This window comes from Arachis hypogaea, chromosome 14 (assembly GCF_003086295.3).
Source record: "Arachis hypogaea cultivar Tifrunner chromosome 14, arahy.Tifrunner.gnm2.J5K5, whole genome shotgun sequence".
Classification (NCBI taxonomy): Eukaryota; Viridiplantae; Streptophyta; class Magnoliopsida; order Fabales; family Fabaceae; genus Arachis; species Arachis hypogaea.
Window position 1 is genome coordinate 63768388 of NC_092049.1, and position 23438 is coordinate 63791825.

The 23438-nt window shown below is 39.8% G+C and overlaps 1 non-coding gene across 1 annotated transcript; it reads left to right on the forward strand.

Annotated features, from left to right (window-relative positions):
• The first annotated feature begins 13298 nt into the window (after positions 1-13298).
• LOC112746639 (small nucleolar RNA R71) lies at positions 13299-13406 on the forward strand. Its single transcript, XR_003174510.1, has one exon. It is a non-coding gene; the product is annotated as a small nucleolar RNA R71 (small nucleolar RNA).
• Positions 13407-23438: the final 10032 nt, after the last annotated feature.

Below are 23438 nucleotides of genomic sequence, written 5' to 3' on the forward strand. Positions count from 1 at the left end.
CAGCATACAAGACACCCATTGGGATGAGTCCCTTCCGCTTGGTTTATGGAACAGCTTGTCATCTCCCAGTTGAAATAGAACACAGAGCCTTCTGGGCAGTTAAGGAGTGCAACATGGGAATTGAGAATAATGGAGCTGAAAGAAAGTTGCAACTGCAGGAACTGGAGAACTTTCGCCTGGAAGTTTATGAGAACTCCAGAATATACAAGGAAAAGATGAAAGCTGTGCATGATCAAAACATCAAGAAGAGAGAGTTCCAACCTGGAGATTTTGTCCTCCTTTACAAATCTCGACTAAGGCTCATGCCCGGTAAGTTGAGATCAAAATGGGAAGGTCCATACAGAGTAGAGAAGGCTGAACCGTACGGAGTCTATCACCTAAGCCATCCTTCAAGCTCTGAACTTATAAAGGTTAATGGACAACGCCTGAAGCTATACCATAGTGAGAAGGTGCAGAAAAATAAGGAGCTTGAGATCTTCCGCTTGGAAGATCCCCACATCGCAGCAGATTGAGCTATTGGAGCGTCCAACTTACAGACGTAAAAGCAAAGTGCTTGGTGGGAGACAACCCACCGCGGTATGATCGTTCTTTTCTGCACTTTTAGTTTTTCTTCTTTAATAACTCTTCTCATTATTAGTGCTTTTGTGCTCTTTCAATTACATGTCTTTATCTTTCGTTAAAAAAAAAATTTTTTTTCGCCGCGTGACGCGTCCGCGTGGTAGGGGGAGTAAAGAAAAATAAAAATGAACAGAAAGTTACGCAGGAGCAGTGCTGGAGTCGTGCCAATGGCACAAATTACCCCACGCGACCGCGTCGCTGACGCGACCGCGTCGCATAGAAATCATGTCCTCCCACGGGACCACGTGCCCCACACGGCCGCGTGTCCTGAGTTTTCGACGTAAAAGGGTGCACAGTCGCATTCTGTGCGAGAGTGATGCTAGAATGGTGCTAGAAGCACAATCCTCGTCACGCGACCACGTCGCTGACGCGGCCGCGTCACCCATTTTATAACGCACACTCATGCGATCGCGTGACCCACGCGATCGCGTCACCCAATTTTGGCAATTAAAATGAATCGAACAGAGAGTTGTGCTGGAGCGAGGCTGCACTCGCGCCAGCAGCGCAACATAGGTCACGCGACCGCGTGACCGACGCGATCGCGTCACTTTACCTGAAGCGCAACCACGCGAACGCGTGCCTTCCGCGGCCGCGTCGCATGCGCCGCACAGGTCAACCTCAGTTGCCAAATTATCTTATCTTTCTTTCCTCCAAATCCTAATTTTTCTTTTCCCTCCTTCTTTCTTCTTTCCCCCTTCCCCTTTCTATCTCACCTTTCACTCTCTATCTCTCTCACCATCATTAACAAGGTTTTACCTTCTTCTTCCTTCTTCTCTTTTCTATCATTCTTAATATAATATGTATATATATTATTATTTTCTTTTTTGTTTCCTTTTTCTTTTCAAATTTTTATTTTTCTTCTTCTACTTTTCTCTTTTTTACATGGTGTTAGAAACCCTTTGAGTCATCATCCCTCATTATATGCTTGTGGATTATTACAAATTATTTGACAATTATTTTTCTCCCATTTAAGGGATTGCTTACATGTTCATCTTCATATTTTCTATACCCTATTCACCATGCATGCTATGTGTTTGTGAAAAAGCCCATGTGGCATTATGCACTTCCCTATGTTACTATACTATTCAATGCTTGCTTATCACAACTTTCCCTTATTATTTTATTAATTGAATTCAATTGTCAATACAAACGTGATGGTTTGTTACAAAGTAATGCTTGGTCTATACTACTCATGCCCTTTGCCAGCATGCCGATAAACACCTTGCATTCACTTGTCTTTTTATGCACTAGCTATTTCCCATTGATGGCTTTTCGTATGTACTCGAGAGCATGTGTTAATGTCATCTACATTTTACTGTGCATCATTCACCCTCTTTTCCGTTTCCTTCCTTGCTGTATCTCTCTTTAAATTTAATTTTCTTTCTCTTCCCTTCTTTCAGGATGGCCACCAAGAAAGGAAAGGAGAAAGCAACTTCCAGACCACCAGCAAGAAGAGGAACTAAAAGAGCATTAGTGACAGAGCCTTCTTCAACCGCAGTCAAGCCCTCAACAAAACGAGTCAAGAGGATAATAAAGATTGAAAAAAAGGAGAAAGCCTTTCCAGCAAAGGACGCTACGCGATTTTCCAATCGCTACTGTGCGCAGATGTTCCCTATCCTGGAAGAAAGGAACTATAACAATGAATACCTTCTTATCCTCCCGTCCAATATTGCCACCTTTGTGAGCCGCAAATTGAGCGAAGACAATGGGGTTTCCTACGGAAACAGCCAAGGCAGGTCAATCTTTCTTGGGTAGTTGAGTTCTACTCCAACTTCTACATGCCGACCCTACAGTCTATTTATGTCCGACAGAAGCAAGTCCCCATCACAGAAGAGGCCATTCAGCAAGCTCTGAGTCTTCCCCCTATTCCAGCAGGAATGGATGCTTTTCAAGAAGCCGCCCTTCAGCGCCAGAGATACCAATTCGACTGGGACTCCGTTCTCGGAGTCATCGCATTACCTGGCAGCCGTTGGATCTACGGATACCACCGTACCCACCCTAAGGGAATCTTGGCTTCAGCACTTACCTTGGAGGCTCGCGTATGGGCACAGATCATGTCCCATTACGTCTTTCCGAGCACTCATGAGTCCTCTTTTACTGTAGACATGGCTGTTTTACTATGGTGCATCCTTACAGACCAACCTCTGAATCTCTCAAGACACATCCGGAATGCTATGGAGCATGTACAAATCGCGGGCAACCTACCTTTTCCCGCCCTGGTCTCAAATCTTGTCTCAGCAGCCGGAGTCTCCTACAGAGCTGGGGACACCAAAGCCATGCTTCCACAGGATGATCAATATGTCCCTATCGGGAAATACCTCAGACTTTCAGCAGCCACTACAAGCCAGCCTACTGAGCCAGTTGAAGATATTCCTTCTTCAACACCACAAGCATCTACAACTGAGAAATTGCTCCAGCAGATACTTGAAAAATTGGATCGGCATGAACTGAAAGCTAAGATGAGAGAGTGCCGTAACGAGTGCCGATTCAAACACCTCAAGGAGATACTCAAGGGACGCTTCAGAGACTCAGACACCCCGGACTCCACTTCCTTCACTAGCACAGGGAGCCATGACGGTCCCGATAATGGAGATACTGCTACCAGCCCACCCCTGTTTCTGACAGATGGCACCGAGGACGGTGCAAAGCCTTAAGTGTGGGGAGGTCGGTCAGTACCTGACTTCCGGATGTAAATTCTCTTCTTTGCCACCAATAATTAGGATATTTTAGTTAGATTTTCTTTCTTTTATAGAATAGAATAAATTGCATAGGTTAGAATAGTTGCATGCATGTTCTACTTGATTGAAAAGACAATAAGTTTCTTTTAAAAATCTATCTTTGGAATAAAATTTCACTAATTTTTCAAAATTTTTATGATAAATCTGCTTGAGTTGTATTTGGAACATGATGTTTGAGCTAAAGAACACACAACCTGTGAAAGATTTGAGCCTTTACATATGGTTACATTATTTAACCATAATTATTTTATTCTTGTGTGTTTACTTCTCTATGATTGTAATCTATATTTTGTTTTATCTTATATGTCCAATATTTATTATATTTACATGCTTGCACATGATTGAGGCCATTATTTGTTTAAACTCACTCATCCAAATTAAGCCTACCCTTTTCAATTACCTTTGTTAACCACTTTGAGCCTTTAATTCCCATTTGTTCGATATTTTACCACATTACTAACCTTAAGCCGAAAAACAATTGTATATCCCAAATTGAATCTTTGCTTAGCTTAAGATAGAATTGTGTGTGCTAGTTAAGTATGGGAAATTATGGGAACAAAAGTTGTTAAGGGAATGTGTCATAAAAATTTAAGGGGAATTTGGATACCTACTCATGTGAAAATATAAGAATGAAAAATCTATGTGCATTGATAAGCTTTATTTATTCAAATATATATATAATATGAAAAATCAATAAATAAGGGGACAAAATTACCCCAATGTTAAATTCAGAATTCAAAAGATCAGTGCACATATGATAAAACCAAAATATAAAGTTGATACATGAGTATGGATTGAAAAAGAGAAATCTGGGTAGCTAGGTATGAACTTTAAAGATTACATTAAGTATATACAAGTTATGTTAGAGCTTGGATTAATTAAAGATTCAATTTATTAGCTCACTTGACCAAATATACATCCCTACCTATACCTTAGCCCCATTACAACCTTGAAAAGACCTCATGATGTTTGCATTGATATATTAACTGTTGTTGATTGGTTAGGAGAAGAACAAAAGTTAGAAAGCATGATTAGAGAAGGATAGAGTGATCACCCTATACATTAGAGATTAGAGCGTACATACATTATCAGTGAGGGTTCAATACTTGAATTTTCATGTTCCCTGCTTTCATGAGCTATCTTCTTGCGCTTTTATCCATTTTACTGTATAATGATAGAATTAGTGGAATTTGATTTGTAACTATTTTGAAGGGCTTATTTACTTTTGATCAAGTGGACAATAATCATATAGTTGCATTTATTTATATATGTAGGATTGCATTGCATTTCATGAGTTTCTGCATGTTCATACTTATTTCCTTGTCTCCTTCAATTAAGCATGAGGACATGCTAATGTTTAAGTGTGGGGAGGTTGATAAACCACTATTTTATGGTTTATATTGTGTTTAATTGTGTGGTTTTATCATGATCCTTACCCACTTATTCATTAAATTAGCATGCATTTAGATTTCCTTCCTGAATTTATTACATGTTGAAAACTGCTTCCTAGAGACTTTAATTATTTATTTTTAATTCTCCTTTATTCCATTCGATGCCGTGATCTGTGTGTTAAGTGTTTTAGACTTTATAGAGCATGAATGAGTTGGAGATTGGAAAGGAAGCTAGCAAAAAATGGAAGGAACACAAGAATTTGAGGAGATAACCAGCGAGAAGTGACGCGGTCGCATGGCTCACGCGACTGCGCGAAGGAGAGCAAATCGCAGCGACGCAGCCGCATGGCTCACGTGGCCGCGTGGATTGGAAAGCCCAAGCGATGCGGTAGCATGGACGAAGCGAACGCGTGGCGAGGAAAAACGTGAATGACGCGTCCGCATGGATGACGCGATCGCGTGACATGTGCGATCTGCATAATCTGCAGAATTCGTTGGGGGCGATTTTGGACCCTATTTCGGCCTAGTTTTCGGCCCGGAATAGCAGACTAGAGTCGGAGAGCATGCAGAAACAAAAGACATTCATTCAGCAAGTTTGAGATCTAGTTTTTTTTACTCTCTTAGGTTTTTCTCTCTAGGTTTTTAGGATTCTAATTTTGAATTGATCTGAGCATTGGAACATTGAGAAGAGTTATTTCCCTCATCAAGACTTCATCATTCTAGTTTGTTTTCTTAACTTGGTTTTATTCTTCCATGTTCTTTGTTTTGTTCAATTTTGTCATTCAGATACTTTTATGATTATTTAATGCAAGGATTATTTCTTTTTAATTCAATTTCAATTCCAATAATCATGTCTTATTTTAATTCCCTTTCATGTGCTATGGATTCTTTATTTACAATGCGTGAGTAGTTTCCTTACTTGATGGGGAGTTGATTAAAAAGGAACTCTTGAGTTGGAAGGATTGAAAGAAAATTTGTAATTGGGTTAAATGTTGGATTTCTATCCTGTCACCGATGCCAATATCTTTGAACTAAGTGGGTTGCAACTTGTGAACAGATCTGGCATTCCAACTTGTTTGACTCTCCCTTACCAAGTAAAGGATAACCAAACAGAATAACCATTAATTATAAATTAATCTTACAATCACACCATCAATGATAGAGATTCTAACCAATCAATTCCCAGTCAAGGCTTTTATTCATATTTTTTAAAATTCCTCAATTTAAATTCCAATTTACTTAGCTCAGCTTCTTCGAACATCTGATTAATAAAACAGCACACTTTTCTGCAACTCGTTGGGAGACGACCTGGGACTTAAAACTCCCAGTAAATTTAATTTAAACTCTCTGTGACATATTTCGAAATTGATAGGCAGATTTTCGGTGAGTTAAGAACTATACTTGCAACGTAACCATTTTAATAAATTTTTAATTCACCAGCTTCTGCTTCCCATCATGGATATATTACCAAATTTTTGGCATGGGGGGCAAGATTTACAAAAATTCAGCAGCGTCTCTAAAAAGAGTAGGCCACCAGAATCCACAGTCCAAGATTTTTCTAGCAGTTCTTTGAGGGCCAAAATGTCCTCCACTCTCAGATGAGTGACAGGCCTCTAAGATGGACTGGAATTCTGATTGAGGCACACCCCGTCTAATTACCTGATCAGCGCCACATCTCCATAAATATGGGTCATCCCATATATAATATTTAGACTCGCTTTTCAGCTTGTCTCTTTGATGCTTAGAAAAGTTAGGAGGAAATGTGCGGCTAACTAGATAATTAGCTACAGGTGCATACGAGGGAGATACCTCGGATACTGCTTGCAGGTTATCAAATGGAAAATTATCATCTATAGGAGTAGAATCATCCTTAATGTGCTCAAGGCGACTCAAGTGGTCTGCCACTAAATTCTGGTTACCACTCTTATCCTTTATTTCTAAATTAAATTCTTGTAATAGCAGTATCCAACGTATAAGCCTTGGTTTGGACTCCTTTTTAGATAAAAGATACTTTAAAACTGCATGGTCCGAATACAATACTACTCTAGTACCAAGTAAATAAAGCTCGGAATTTATCCAGAGCAAAAACAATAGCAAGAAGCTCTTTCTTAGTAGTAGTATAATTGGACTGGGTAGCGTCTAAAGTCTTAGACGCATAAGCTATAACAAAAGGGTCCTTACCTTCACGCTGAGCCAGCGCTGCTCCTACTACATGGTTGGAAGCATCGCACATGATTTCAAATGGCTGGCTCTAGTCTGGTCCTCTTACGATTGGAGCTTGAGTCAGGGCGGCCTTCAACTTATCAAACGCTTGTTCGCAATCAACACTGAACTCGAACTCAATATCCTTCTGCAGTAATCTGGACAAGGGAAGTGCTACCTTACTAAAGTCCTTAATAAATCTCCTGTAAAAACCTGCATGGCCAAGGAACGAACGGACTTCCCTCACAGAGCAGGGGTAAGGTAAACTAGAAATAACATTCACCTTTGCTGGATCTACAGAAATTCCATTATTAGATACCACATGTCCTAATACAATCCCTTGTTTTACCATAAAATGACATTTTTCAAAATTCAATATAAGGTTTGTATTAACACATCTATCTAATACTCTAGATAATCCATCTAAGCAAAGGCTAAAAGAATCACCATAAACGCTAAAATCATCCATAAAAACCTCCATACAGTCCTCAATAAGATCAGAGAAAAGACTCATCATACACCTTTGGAAAGTAGCTGGTGCATTACACAAGCCAAAGGGCATTCTCTTGTAAGCATAAGTCCCAAAAGGACATGTAAAAGTGGTCTTTTCCTGGTCCTCAGGAGCTATATGAATCTGGAAATAACCTGTGTAACCATCTAAAAAGCAATAATGTGATTTACCTGACAGGCGATCCAGCATTTGATCAATGAATGGAAGTGGGTAGTGATCTGGTACGCGGAATCGTGATCACACTTTAAGTATATAAAATTCATCGCTCTTTCTTTCCCTGGTAATGGCGCCAAAAACATGATGCCAAGACCACGGTTCACAACTCCGTGTAACTGACCAGCAAGTGCACTGGGTCGTCCAAGTAATACCTTACGTGAGTAAGGGTCGAATCCCACGGAGATTGTTGGTATGAAGCAAGCTATGGTCACCTTGCAAATCTCAGTTAGGCAGATATAAATTGATAATGGTGTTTTCGAATTTAATATGATAAAATAGGGATAAAAATACTTATGTAATTCATTGGTGGGAATTTCAGATAAGCGAATGGAGATGCTTTCGTTCCTCTGAACCTCTGCTTTCCTGCTATCTTCATCCAATCAGTCTTACTCCTTTCCATGGCTGGCTTTATGCAAGGGCATCACCGTTGTCAGTGGCTACATCCCCTCCTCTCAGTGAAAATGATCAACGCACCCTGTCACGGCACGGCTATTCATCTGTCGGTTTTCGATCATGCTGGAATAGGATTCACCCTCCTTTTGCGTCTGTCACTAACGCCCAGCACTCGCGAGTTTGAAGCTCGTCACAGTCATTCAATCATTGAATCCTACTCGGAATACCACAGACAAGGTTTAGACTTTCCGGATTCTCTTGAATGCCACCATCATTCTAGCTTACACCACAAAGATTCTGATTAAGACATCTAAGAGATACTCATTCAATCGGAGGTAGAACGGAGGTGGTTGTCAGGCACGCGTTCATAGGGAATGATGATGATTGTCACGTTCATCACATTCAGATTGAAGTGCGAATGAATATCTTAGAAGCGAAACAAGATGAATTGAATAGAAAACAGTAGTACTTTGCATTAATCTTTGAGGAACAGCAGAGCTCCACACCTTAATCTATGGAGTGTAGAAACTCTACCGTTAAAAATACATAAGTGAAGGTCCAGGCATGGCCGAGATGGCCAGCCCCCTAAAACGTGATCAATAGTCTCCTAAGATGAACAATGGATAAAAACTGAGACCAAAGATGTCTAATACAATAGTAAAAGGTCCTATTTATAATAAACTAGTCACTAGGGTTTACAGAAATAAGTAATTGATGCATAAATCCACTTCCGGGGCCCACTTGGTGTGTGCTTGGGCTGAGCTTTGAGTGCTGCACGTGTAGAGGTCCTTCTTGGAGTTGAACGCCAGTATTTGTGCCAGTTTGGGCGTTCAACTCTGGTTTTGGATCCTTTTCTGGCGTTGGACGCCAGAATTGGGCAGAGAGCTGGCGTTGAACGCCAGTTTAAGTCATCTATTCTTGGCCAAAGTATGGACTATTATATATTGCTGGGAAGCCCTGGATGTCTACTTTCCAACGCAATTGGAAGCGCGCCATTTCGAGTTCTGTAGCTCCAGAAAACTTACTTTGAGTGCAGGGAGGTCAGAATCCAACAGCATCAGCAGTCCTTCTTCAACCTCTGAATTTGATTTCTGCTCAAGTCCCTCAATTTCAGCCAGAAAATACCTGAAATCACAGAAAAACACAAAAACTCATAGTAAAGTCCAGAAATGTGAATTTAACATAAAAACTAATGAAAACATCCCTAAAAGTAACTAGATCCTACTAAAAACATACTAAAAACAATGTCAAAAAGCGTATAAATTATCCACTCATCACAACACCAAACTTAAATTGTTGCTTGTCCCCAAGCAACTGAAAATCAAATAGGATAAAAAGAAAAGAATATACTATAAATTCCAAACTATCAATGAAACATAGCTTCAATCAAATGAGCGGGACTTATAGCTTTTTGCCTCTTGAATAGTTTTGGCATCTCACTTTATCCATTGAGGTTCAGAATGATTGGCATCTATAGGAACTCAGAGTTCAGATAGTGTTATTGATTCTCCTAGTTCAATATGATGATTCTTGAACACAGCTTCTTTATGAGTCTTGGCCGTGGCCCTAAGCACTTTGTTTTCCAGTATTACCGCCGGATACATAAATGCCACAGACACATAATTGGGTGAACCTTTTCAGATTGTGACTCAGCTTTGCTAAAGTCCCCAATTAGAGGTGTCCAGGGTTCTTAAGCACACTCTTTTTTTTTTTTTTTTGCTTTGGACCTTGACTTTAACAGCTCAGTCTCAAGTTTTCACTTGACACCTACACGCCACAAGCACATGATTAGGGACAGCTTGGTTTAGCCGCTTAGACCAGGATTTTATTCCTTTAGGCCCTCCTATCCACTGATGCTCAAAGCCTTGGGATCCTTTTTATTGCCCTTGCCTTTTGGTTTTAAGGGTTATTGGCTTTTTGCTCTTGCTTCTTGGTTTTAAGAGCTTTTGGCTTTTTCTGCTTGCTTTTTCTTTTTCTTTCTATATCATTTTTTTTTGCCTATTTTTTCTTTTTTTTTTCTGCAAGCTTTGTTCTTTGCTGCTTTTTCTTGCTTCAAGAATCATTTTTATGATTTTTCAGATTATCAAATAACATGTCTCCTAGTCATCATTCTTTCAAGAGCCAACATATTTAACATTCTTAAACAACAACTTCAAAAGACATATGCACTGTTCAAGCATACATTCAGAAAACAAGAAGCATTATCACCACATCAATATAATTAAGCTAAGTTCAAGGATAAATTCGAAACTCATGTACTTCTTGTTCTTTTGAATTAAAACATTTTTCATTTAAGAGAGGTGATGGATTCATAGGACATTCATAACTTTAAGACATAGTTACTAACTACTAATGATCATGTAATGAAGACACAAATATAGATAAGCACATAACATAGAAAACGAAAAACAGAAGAAATAAGAACAAGGAATGAATCCACCTTAGTGATGGTGGCGTTTCCTTCTTGAGGAACCAATGATGTCCTTGAGCTCTTCTATGTCTCTTCCTTGCCTTTGTTGCTCCTCCCTCATTGCTTTTTGATCTTCTCTTATTTCATGAAGCATGATGGAGTGCTCTTGATGTTCCACCCTTAGTTGCTTCCAATAATTGTGTGGAAGGAAATGTATCCCCTGAGGTATCTCAGGGATCTCTTGATTTGCAGTCAAATATTCTACCACTGTGCTATAGACCTTTGATGGAAGCTTTTGTCTTCCCTTTCCTCTTTCTAGAGGTTTCTCTGGCCTTAGGTGCCATCAATGGTTATGGAAAAAAACAAAAAAGCTATGCTTTTACCACACCAAACTTAGAATGTTGCTCGCCCTCGAGCAAAAGAAGAAGGAATAGAAGAAGAAGAAGAAGAAGATATAGAGGAGATGGAGGGAGGTGTGTATTCGGCCATATGGGTGGGATTGGGTGGGAAAGAGATGTTGAATTTTGAAGGAAAGTGGGTGTATGGATGTGAGTGGTAAAGGGTTAATAGGGAAGAGTGTTTATTGGGAATAGAGGATGATTGAGAAGAGAGAAGAGAGTGAGTCGAGGTAGGTGGGGATCCTGTGGGGTCCACAGATCCTGAGGTGATCCTGTGAGGTCCACAGATCCTGAGGTGTCAAGGCATTTACATCCCTGCACCAATTTAGGCATGCAAAATGCCCTTGCACACAACTCTGGGCGTTCAGCGCCAGGTTGGTGGCCATTTTGGGCGTTCAACGCCCATTTGTGTGCCATTTCTGGTGTTGAACGCCAGAATCATGCCTGTTCTGGCGTTCAGCGCCCAGAAGCTGCCCATTTTGGGCGTTCAGCGCCAGAACCATGCTCTGTTCTGGCGCTGAACGCCAAACAGATGCTCCTCCAGGGTGTGATTTTTCTTCTGCTATTTTTGATTCTGTTTTCAATTTTTCTATTTATTTTGTGACTCCACATGATCATGAACCTATAAAGACATGAAAAACAATGAAAATAAAAATTAGACAAATAAACATTAGGTTGTCTCCCAACAAGCGCTTCTTTAATGTCAATAGCTTGACAGTGGGCTCTCATGGAGCCTTACAGATGTTCAGAGCATTGTTGAAACTCTCCAACACCAAACTTAGAGTTTGGATATGGGAGTTCAACACCAAACTTAGAGTTTGGTTGTGGCCTCCCAACACCAAACTTAGAGTTTGACTGTGGGGGCTTGGGTTGACTCTGCTTTGAGAGAAGCTTTTCATGCTTCCTCTCCATGGTTGCAGAGGGAGATCCTTGAGTTTTAAACACAAGGGAGTCCTCATTCCATTGAAGGACTATTTCACCTCTGTCAACATCAATCACAGCTCTTGCTGTGTCCAGGAAAGGTCTTCCTAGGATGATGGATTCATCCTCTTCCTTTCCAGTATCCAGGACTATGAAATCAGCAGGGATGTAAAGGCCTTCAACCTTTACTAACACGTCCTCTACTTGTCCATATGCCTGTTTTCTTGAATTGTCTGCCATCTCTAATGAGATTTTAGCAGCTTGCACCCCATAGATTCCCAGTTTCTCTATTACAGAGAGGGGCATGAGGTTTATTCCTGAACCAAGGTCACACAGAGTCTTAAAGATCATGGTGCCTATGGTACAAGGTATTATGAACTTCCTAGGATCCTGTCTCTTCTGAGGCAATGTCAGTTGATCCAGATCACTTAGTTCATTGATGAACAAGGGAGGTTCAACTTCCCAAGTATCAATGCCAAATAATTTGGCATTTAGCTTCATGATTGCACCAAGAAACTTGGCAGTTTGCTCTTCAGTAACATCCTCATTCTCTTCAGAAGAGGAATACTCATCAGAGCTCATGAAGGGCATAAGGAGGTTCAAAGGAATCTCTATGGTCTCTAGATGAGTCTCAGATTCTTTTGGTTCCTCAGAGGGAAGCTCCTTGTTGGTCACTGGATGTCCCAGGAGGTCTTCCTCCTTGGGATTCACGTCCTCCTCTCCCTTATTGGGTTCAGCCATTTTTCTTATGTCGATGGCCTTGCACTCTCCTTTTGGATTCTCTTCTGTATTGCTTGGGAGAGTACTGGGAGGGATTTCAGTGATCCTTTTACTCAGCTGGCCCACTTGTGCTTCCAAATTTCTAATGGAAGACCTTATTTCATTCATGAAACTCACAGTGGCCTTGGACAGATCAGAGACTAAGTTTGTTAAATTAGAAGTATTTTGTTCAGAGTTCTCTGTCTGTTGCTGAGTGGATGATGGATAAGGTTTATTATTGTTGAACCTGTTTCTTCCACCATTATTAAAGCCTTGTTGAGGCTTTTGATCCTTCCATGAGAAATTTGGATGATTTCTCCATGATGAGTTATAGGTGTTTCCATAAGGTTCACCTAAGTAATTCACCTCTGCTATTGCAGGGTTCTCAGGATTATAAGCTTCTTCTTCATAAGAAGCCTCTTGAGTACTGTTGGATGCAGCTTGCATTCCATTCAGACTCTAAGAAATCATATTGACTTGCTGAGTCAATACTTTGTTCTGAGTCAATATGGCATTCAGAGTATCAACTTCAAGAACTCCCTTCTTCATAGGTGTCCCATTGTTCACAGGATTCCTTTCAGAAGTGTACATGAACTGGTTATTTGCAACCATGTCAATGAGTTCTTGAGCTTCTGCATGCGTTTTCTTTAGGTGAATGGATCCACCTGCAGAGGTATCCAATGACATCTTAGATAACTCAGATAAACCATCATAGAATATATTTAGGATGGTCCATTCTGAAAGCATGTCAGAAGGACACTTTTTGGTCAGTCCTTTGTATCTCTCCCAAGCTTCATAGAGGGATTCACCTTCTTTCTATCTGAAAGTTTGAACATCCACTCTAAGCTTGCTCAGCTTTTGAGGAGGAAAGAACTTGGCTAAGAAAGCCTTGACCAGCTTATCCCAAGAGTTCAGGCTGTCTTTGGGTTGAGAGTCCAACCACACTCTAGCTCTGTCTCTTACAGCAAAAGGGAAAAGCATGAGCCTGTAGACTTCAGGATCTACTCCATTAGTCTTAACAGTATCACATATCTGCAAGAATTCAGTTAAGAACTGAAAAGGATCTTCAGATGGAAGTCCATGAAACTTGCAGTTCTGCTGCATCAGAGAAACTAATTGAGGTTTCAGCTCAAAGTTGTTTGCTCCAATGGCAGGAATGGAGATGCTTCTTCCATGTAAATTTGAATTAGGTGCAGTAAAGTCACCAAGCATCCTCCTTGCATTATTATTATTTTCGGCTGCCATCTCCTCTTCCTGTTCGAAAATTTCTGAAAGGTTATCTCTGGATTGTTGTAATTTAGCTTCTCTTAGTTTTCTCTTCAGAGTCCTTTCAGGTTCTGGATCTGCTTCAACAAGAATATTCTTGTCCTTGCTCCTGCTCATATGACAAAGAAGAGGGCACAGAAAAATAATAATAATAATAGAGATCCTTTATACCACAGTATAGGGATCCCTGTGTGAGTAGAAGAAGAGAGGGGGACAAAGAATGTAATATAATGGAAGAAACACAACTGTGAGGAGGGTTGAGATGTGAGATGAGATGTTAGTAGATGAATAAATAAATAGAATAAGATGAGAGAGAAGGAATTTTCGAAAATAATTTTTGAAAAAGAGTTAGTGATTTTTGAAAATAGTTTTTGAAAAATGTTAGTAATTTTCGAAAATTAAGATTTAAAAATTAAAATAATTAATAAATTAAAAAGAAATTTTGAAAAAGGGGGAAGATATTTTCGAAAATGAGAGAGAGAGAGTTAGTTAGGTGGTTTTGAAAAAGATAAGAAACAAACAAAAAGTTAGTTAGTTAGTTGAAACAAATTTTGAAAAGATAAGAAGTTAGGAAGTTAGAAAAGATATTTTGAAATCATATTTTTGAAAAAGGTAAGATAAGAAGATATTTTAGAAATTAGTTTTGAAAAAGATTTGATTTTTAAAATCTCAATTAATGACTTGATTCATAAGAAATCACAAGATATAATTCTAGAACTTAAAGTTTGAATCTTTCTTAACAAGCAAGTAACAAACTTCAAATTTTTGAATCAAAACATTAAATGATTATGTTATTTTCGAAAATTTGATATAAAAATAAGAAAAAGATTTTTGAAAAATATTTTTGGAATTTTCGAAAATAACTAAGAATTTTGAAAAAGATTTGATTTTTGAAAAAGATTTTGAAAAAGATAAGATTTTCAAATTGAAAATTTGATTTGACTCATAAGAAACAACTTGATTTTAAAAATTTTTGAAAAAGTCAACTCAAATTTTCGAATTTGATGAGAGAAAAAGGGAAAGATATTTTTTTGTTTTTTGAATTTTTATGATGAGAGAGGAAAATAGGAAAAATGATGCAATGCATGAAAGTTATGGATCAAAACAATAAATGCATGCAAGAATGCTATGAATGTCAAGATGAACACCAAGAACACTTTGAATGTCAAGATGAACATCATAGACACAATTTTGAAAAATTTTTAATGCAAAGAAAACATGCAAGACACCAAACTTAGAAATCTTTCATGTTTAGACTCTAAGAAACGAAAAATGCACATGTAAAACAAGAAAAGACACAAAACATGAAAACATCAAGATCAAACAAGAAGACTTACCAAGAACAACTTGAATATCATGAAGAACACTATGAATGCATGATATTTTCGAAAAATGCAAGATGCACATGCAAATGACACCAAACTTATGACATGACTCATGACTCAAACAAGAAACACAAAATATTTTTTTGATTTTTATGATTTTCTAATTTTTTTGGATTTTTTCGAAATTTATATGAAAAAGAAAAAATAAGGATTCCAAAATTTTTATCATGAATTCCAGGAATCTTGCATTCTTAGTCTAAAGTTTCAGTCCAGGAATTAGACATGGCTCACTAGCCAGCCAAGCTTTCAATGAAAGCTCCAGTCCAAAACACTAGACAGGGCCAATGGCCAGCCAAGCTTCAGCATTTAACATCAGAGTATATTGCTCTTGATAACAAATTGCAAGCCTCAGTCCAAATAAATTTAGACATGGCTTTACAGCCAGCCAGGCTTCACATGCTTCATGAAACACTAGAATTCATTCTTAAAAATTTTGAATAAAAATATTTTTTTTTTAAAACATTTTTTTTTTTCGAAAACAGATGAGAAATTTTTGAAATATTTTTGAAAAATTTTTGAAAAGAAAACAAAAAGAAAATTACCTAATCTGAGCAACAAGATGAACCGTCAGTTGTCCAAACTCGAACAATCCCCGGCAACGGCGCCAAAAACTTGGTACGCGGAATCGTGATCACACTTTAAGTATGTAAAATTCATCGCTCTTTCTTTCCCTGGTAATGGCGCCAAAAACATGATGCCAAGACCACGGTTCACAACTCCGTGTAACTGACCAGCAAGTGCACTGGGTCGTCCAAGTAATACCTTACGTGAGTAAGGATCGAATCCCACGGAGATTGTTAGTATGAAGCAAGCTATGGTCACCTTGCAAATCTCAGTTAGGCAGATATAAATTGATAATGGTGTTTTCGAATTTAATATAATAAAATAGGGATAGAAATACTTATGTAATTCATTGGTGGGAATTTCAGATAAGCGAATGGAGATGCTTTCGTTCCTCTGAATCTCTGCTTTCCTGCTATCTTCATCCAATCAGTCTTATTCCTTTCCATGGCTGGCTTTATGCAAGGGCATCACCGTTGTCAGTGGCTACATCCCCTCCTCTCAGTGAAAATGATCAACGCATCCTGTCACGGCACGGCTATTCATCTGTCGGTTCTCGATCATGCTGGAATAGGATTCACCCTCCTTTTGCGTCTGTCACTAACGCCCAGCACTCGCGAGTTTGAAGCTCGTCACAGTCATTCAATCATTGAATCCTACTCGGAATACCACAGACAAGGTTTAGACTTTCTGGATTCTCTTGAATGCCACCATCATTCTAGCTTATGCCACGAAGATTCTGATTAAGACATCTAAGAAATACTCATTCAATCGGAGGTAGAACGGAGGTGGTTGTCAGGCACGCGTTCATAGGGAATGATGATGATTGTCACGTTCATCACATTCAGATTGAAGTGCGAATGAATATCTTAGAAGCGAAACAAGATGAATTGAATAGAAAACAGTAGTACTTTGCATTAATCTTTGAGGAACAGCAGAGCTCCACACCTTAATCTATGGAGTGTAGAAACTCTACCGTTAAAAATACATAAGTGAAGGTCCAGGCATGGCCGAGATGGTCAGCCCCCTAAAACGTGATCAATAGTCTCCTAAGATGAACAATGGATAAAAACTGAGACCAAAGATGTCTAATACAATAGTAAAAGGTCCTATTTATAATAAACTAGTCACTAGGGTTTACAGAAATAAGTAATTGATGCATAAATCCACTTCCGGGGCCCACTTGGTGTGTGCTTGGGCTGAGCTTTGAGTGCTGCACGTGTAGAGGTCCTTCTTGGAGTTGAACGCCAGTATTTGTGCCAGTTTGGGCGTTCAACTCTGGTTTTGGATCCTTTTCTGGCGTTGGACGCCAGAATTGGGCAGAGAGCTGGCGTTGAACGCCAGTTTAAGTCATCTATTCTTGGCCAAAGTATGGACTATTATATATTGCTGGAAAGCCCTGGATGTCTACTTTCCAACGCAATTGGAAGCGCGCCAGTTCGAGTTCTGTAGCTCCAGAAAATTTACTTTGAGTGCAGGGAGGTCAGAATCCAACAGCATCAGCAGTCCTTCTTCAACCTCTGAATCTGATTTCTGCTCAAGTCCCTCAATTTCAGCCAGAAAATACCTGAAATCACAGAAAAACACAAAAACTCAGTAAAGTCCAGAAATGTGAATTTAACATAAAAACTAATGAAAACATCCCTAAAAGTAACTAGATCCTACTAAAAACATACTAAAAACAATGTCAAAAAGCGTATAAATTATCCGCTCATCATGATCCTTACGGGTAGCTTGGTTGAGACGCCTGTAATTAATGCAGACTCTCCAAGAATTCTGAACTCTGGTTGCTATGAGCTCTCCATGCTCATTCTTCACTGTAGTGACTCCAGACTTCTTGGGCAGCACTTGTACTGGGCTAACCCATTCATTGTCTGAAATGGGATAGATGATACCTACTTCCAATAGTCTGGTCACTTCCTTTTTGACAACTTCCAAGATAGTGGGATTCAATCTTCTTTGGAGTTGACGGACAGGTCTTGCTCCCTCTTCTAAAAATATTCTGTGCTCACATTCTTGAGGGTTGATGCCTACTATGTCTGCCAAACTCCACCCAATTGCTTTCTTATGCCTCCTCAGTACATCAAGTAACTGCTCTTCTTGTTGGGAAGTGAGTTCCCTTGCAATGATAACGGGGAACTTCTGCTCATCTTCAAGATAAGCATATTTGAGATGTGGAGGAAGAGGTTTCAGTTCCAACTTCTGATCATGGGTAGGCTCTGGACTGTCTGGAGCTTGTGAAAATGCTGAGGAGCCCTTATTGTCAGTCAAGAGGATCCCCACACTTGGACCTTGTCCAATGTGCCTCTCTTCTAACTCTTCCTTATGGACTTCAGCTACAGTTTCATCTATGACATCACACTAGAAGATAGAATGTTCTTCTGGAGGGTTGTTTATGACTCTATTCAGATTGAAGATTACTATGTGGCCATCTATTTCTAAAGAGTATGTTCCTAAAAAAGCATCTAATATGAATTTTGATGTCTTCAGGAATGGTCTTCCAAGTAGGATTGATGATGGCTTATCTAAGTCATTATTGGGCATCTCCAAGATATAAAAATCAGTGGGGAATGTAAGCCCTTTAATGTTCACTAAAACATCTTCAGCAACTCCAGCCACTGTAATAATGCTTTTATCTGCTAACACAAAACGAGCTGCCGACCTTTTTAAGGGAGGGAGCCTCAAAATATCATATATAGACAAAGGCATTATACTAACACATGCTCCTAAATCACACATGCAATCATAGATTACTACTCCACCAATAGTACAACTAACTATACAAGGACCTAGGTCACTACACTTCTCAGGTAATCCTCCCATTAAAGCAGATATGGAACTACCTAAAGGAATAATTTCTAATTCATTAATTTTGTCTTTATGTATACATAAATCTTTTAGAAACTTTGCATATTTAGGTACCTGTTGAATAACATCAAAAAGAGGAACAGTTACCTCAACCTTTTTGAATATTTCTACCATTTTGGGATCGGGTTCCAGCTGCTTCCTGGGCTTCCTTGCAAGTTGTGGAAATGGAATGGGAGTGGTGTTTTCTGTAGTGTCTGCGCCTCTTGGTGCTTCCTCCTATGGTTGGACTTCTTCTTTTTCAGCTATGTCCTGTATGTCCTCTTCCTCTTCAACATCTTCTATTTCTACTATGTTTTCAGCTGAGGCGTGTTCTGGTAAGCTTGGTTCCTGCTGATTCTTCTCCTGCAGTGTGTTTTCGGACCTTAGGGTGATGGCATTAATGCCTCCCTTTGGATTGGGTAATGGTTGAGAGGGAATTCCAGTGGAACTTTAAGGTTGGTTATTGGAATTTTGCATTGATCCAATCTGTGAGACAAGAGCTTGCAAAGTAGCGGTCAGACCATTCAGACTGGCATTAATGTTATTTTCCATGGTCTGTTGACTTCGCTCAAAAAATTTTAGTAACTCTTTATTAGGAGACGAAGAAGGGTGAGTAAATTGAGAGGTCTGCTGTTGGGTATTCTGTGATCCTTAGGACTGTCTCAGGTGAGGTGCTCTGTAAGGTTGGTTCTGCTACCTGTTGTTGTTATTATTCCACCTCTGATTTCCCTGATTATCTCTGCCTCCTCTGTTATTGTTGTCCCTCCAATTCTGGTTAGAATTGTCCTTCCATCCATGGTTATTATTTCCACCTTGATTGTACCCTTGGTTGGGGTGGTCATAGAAGTTATGAGTGGATGCCACCATGTTGTCATCCTACTGGAGCTGCGGGCATTCATCAGTATAATGGCTATAATCAGCACAAATTCTGCAGATTCTCTGTGGGACTAATTGTTGGCTTTGCTGTGCTGGAGAAGGTTGAGCTTGCTGAACTTGTTGTTGATTCAACTGCATCTGCTTCAGCAAGTTGGTCATTTCACAGATACTCTGAGCTAGAGCAGTAGTCTCTCTGCTAGAGGATACTTCTGCAATGGCTTTTGAACGGCCTTGTTTCTGCCTGTGGTTCCTAGTAGATTCATCTAAGTCGCTGATCAATTGCCATGCCTCATCAGTGGTTTTGTACTTCTTCATAGACCCATTGCTAGCACTTTCCAATGTGGTCTTATCTTGGGGCCTCATGCCCTGTGTGATATAGCTAAGTAACACTATCTTGTCAATCCTGTGGTGGGGGCATGCTTCTAGAAGATTATTGAAGCACTCCCAGTATTCAAAGAGAGTCTCGTTGTCATCTTGAACAATCGTGGAAATTTCTTTACTCATTTTATCAGTAACTTCAGATGGAAAGAATTTCTCCACAAACTCTTTTCTGAGCGTTTCCCAGTTGGATACATTTGCTAGGGGTTGAGTGTAGTACCACTCTCTTACTTTTCCCTCAAGAGAAAACGGGAAAGCTTTCAGCATAATTGAAGTTTCATCTGTACCATCTCGCCTGACAGTAGAACAGGCTGCCTGGAAATCTCTCAGGTGCTTGATAGGCTCTTGAGCAGGTAAGCCATGAAACTTGGGCATCAAATTGAGTAGTGCGATCTTTATTTCAAAATTTGTAGCCACCGCTGGGTGATGCGGTTGAAACGGTTGCATTGTAAAATCAGGGGCTCCTTCCTCCTGGATGGTAACTCTCCTAGGTTCTGCCATGTCGTCTGCACGTGAATCAACCGAATCAGTAGAACAGGGGCTGGTTTCTTCCTCAGATGGCGTTTCAAATCCGCCCTCAGAGAGGACTAACCGACGCCGAGCTCGCCTTATTCGTGAGATGGTTCTTTCAATCTCAAGATCGAATACTGGCAAGCGTGGGTCAGGAAGTGAACGCGTCATCTAGCGAAAGAAACATGCAGCTCATAGTAGCAAAATAAAATAAAATACAAATAAATAAATTCTAATTAATAACTTTAGCACTCTATTGCAACTCTCCGACAACGGCGCCAAAAATTTATGTGGGCAGAAATTGGCGAATTAAAATTGTTAAAATATATACGTCGCAAGTATAGTTCTTAATTCGCCAGAAATCTGCCTATCAATTTAGAAAGATGTCACAGAAAATTGAAATTAAAATACTGGGAGTATGAATCCCAGGTCGTCTCCCAACGAATTGTAGAAAAGTGTGCTATTTTATTAATCAGAGGTTTTCAAAAAGGTTTGAATTGGGCAAACAGGAAATTAAATTGGTGAATTTGAATAATGTAAATAAAAGCCTTGACTGGGAATTGATTAGTTGGAATCCCTATTATTGTTAGAATGCTCTCAGGATTAATTGACAATTAAAGGCTATCTTGTTTAGTTATCCTTCACTAGGTGAAGGAAAGTTAAACAAGTTGGAATGCTACATCCGTTCACAAATTGCAATCCACTTAATTAAAAGGGATTGGTGTTAGTGATTAGAAGGCAATCCAACCATAAACCCAATTACAATTTTTCTTTCAAGCCTTCCAACTCAAGGGTTCCTTTCAATCAATTCCCCATCAAGTTAGGGAACTACTCACTCATTGTAAAGGTAAAATTCATTGCATATGAAAAGGAATTAAAGAAAGACATTGTAAATAAAAATTGAACTAGTCAATTAAAAATAAAAGTGATCCTTGTATTAAATAATCCTAAGAATATTCCAATGGTAAAATTAAACAAAGCCAAGAACATGGAAGAGTAAACCAAGTAAAGAAAACGAACTAGAATGACGAAGTCTTGATGAGGTAATAACTCTTCGCAGTGTTCCAATGCAAAGAGCAATCGCAAATTAAATCCTAAGAACTATGAATGTCTAGAGAGAAAACCTAGAGGAGGAGTAAAAACTAGATCTAAAACTAAAACTGTGTAGAATGAATGTTGTTGTTAGTTTTTGCATGTTCTCTGGCTCTAGTCTGCTATTCTGGGCCGAAAATTGGGTCAAAATAGGGTCCAAAATCACCCCCAGCGATTCTGCAAATTATGCAAATTGCGCACACCACGCGATCGCGTCGCTCATGCGGACGCGTTATTCGCGTTTCGCTTCACCACGCGGGAGCGTCGTCCACGCCTCCGCGTCGCTCGTGCTTTTCCATTTTGCGCGGTTGCGTCATCCATACGGTCGCGTCACTGCGATTTGATCTTCTCCGCGCGGTTGTGTCGTCCATGCGGCCGCGTCGCTTCTCGCTGGTCATCTCTTCAATTTCTTGTGTTCCTTCCATTTTTGCTAGCTTCTTTTCCAATCTCCAACTCATTCTTGCCCTATAAAGCCTGAAACGCTTAACATACAGATCACGACATCGAATGGAATAAAGGAGAAGTAAAATGCATAATTAAAAGTCTCTAGGAAGCAGTTTTCACTCATGTACTAATTTCAGGAAGGAAATATAAATGCATGCTATTTTAATGAATAAGTGGGTCAGGATCATGATAAAACCACACAATTAAACACAATATAAACCATAAAATAGTGGTTTATCAGCGATGCAGACGCGTGGAGCACGCGATCGCGTGACTTGATTTGTGCTAGTGGCGTGAGTGCAGCCTCGCGGTCGCACAACTCTCTGTTCGAAACTTGGTATTGCCAAAATCCAGGGTGACGCAGTCGCGTGGTCGACGTGATCGCGTGAGTGGCCATCATGGGGATATGACGTGGACGCATGAGCCATGCGTCCGCGTGGTAAGGTGTGTGCGGTCAGCACCAGTCCAGCACCACTCTCGCACAACTTTCGGTCGTGCACCCTTCGTACGTCGATTTCCAGGTCACGCGGTCGCGTGAGTGACGCGGTTGCGTGGGAGCCATTTTTCCCACATGCCGCAGACGCGTCAGCGACGCTGCCGCATCGCGTGCGTGCTTCTCTCTTTTATTTTATGCATGAAAAATGCAGAATGCAGTGTTAATATGAATGTGATGCAAAACTCCAGGTTCAATATAATAAAATAAAATAAAATTTGAAAACAAATAAAACTAACTGAAAATGAAAAAGGAACGATCATGCCATGGTGGGTTGTCTCCCACCCAGCACTTTTAGTTAAAGTCCTTAAGTTGGACATTTGGTGAGCTCCCTGTTATGGTGGCTTATGCTTATATTCATCCAGGAATCCCCACTAGTGTTTGTACTTCCAGTAACCTCCGGGATCCCAAACTAGGCGTAGAAAGCCTTCAAGTAAGTTAAAGCAAGTGACAAGGCTCCAAGAGTGCTGATTTCTAGATTGAATTCTGGGGTTCCAGACCTTACCTTTACACCCGTTTTCAAGTTGATTATCATGATTCCATCTGGGTGGTTCAGCTTTAGAATTCTCACTGAAGCGTCCAAACAGCTTCCTAGACCCATTCAATTGAGCTTTACACCAACCCTTGCGTTTAAACTTAAAGCTTCCAACCATAATGAACTTTGCAGGACAATTCTTACCACTGACTATCTTTCTCTTACTCTTAATGCCACAAAGAGTTCTAAGTTGACCATCCGTCTCCAGTAGCCCATATTCAAGTGGAATTAGAAAGCTAAGGGATATGAATTTTACCCACTTGAATGTTGTGAAGGATGATGGAAACTTAGGGGGAGGTGTTTTTAATGAAATTGCAAGCTCCACTCCATTGTGCTCTTCTCTGATAATTACCACCTCTTTGCAAGCTTCTTCAATTTCGACCTCTTCCTCTTGGTAGCTTTCTTCCAATTAAATCTTCTCTTCATTGCTTTCCAAGGGCATTGGAGGTTGTGCATCTTCTTCTTGAATCTCCATCTCTTGATCAACCTCTTCC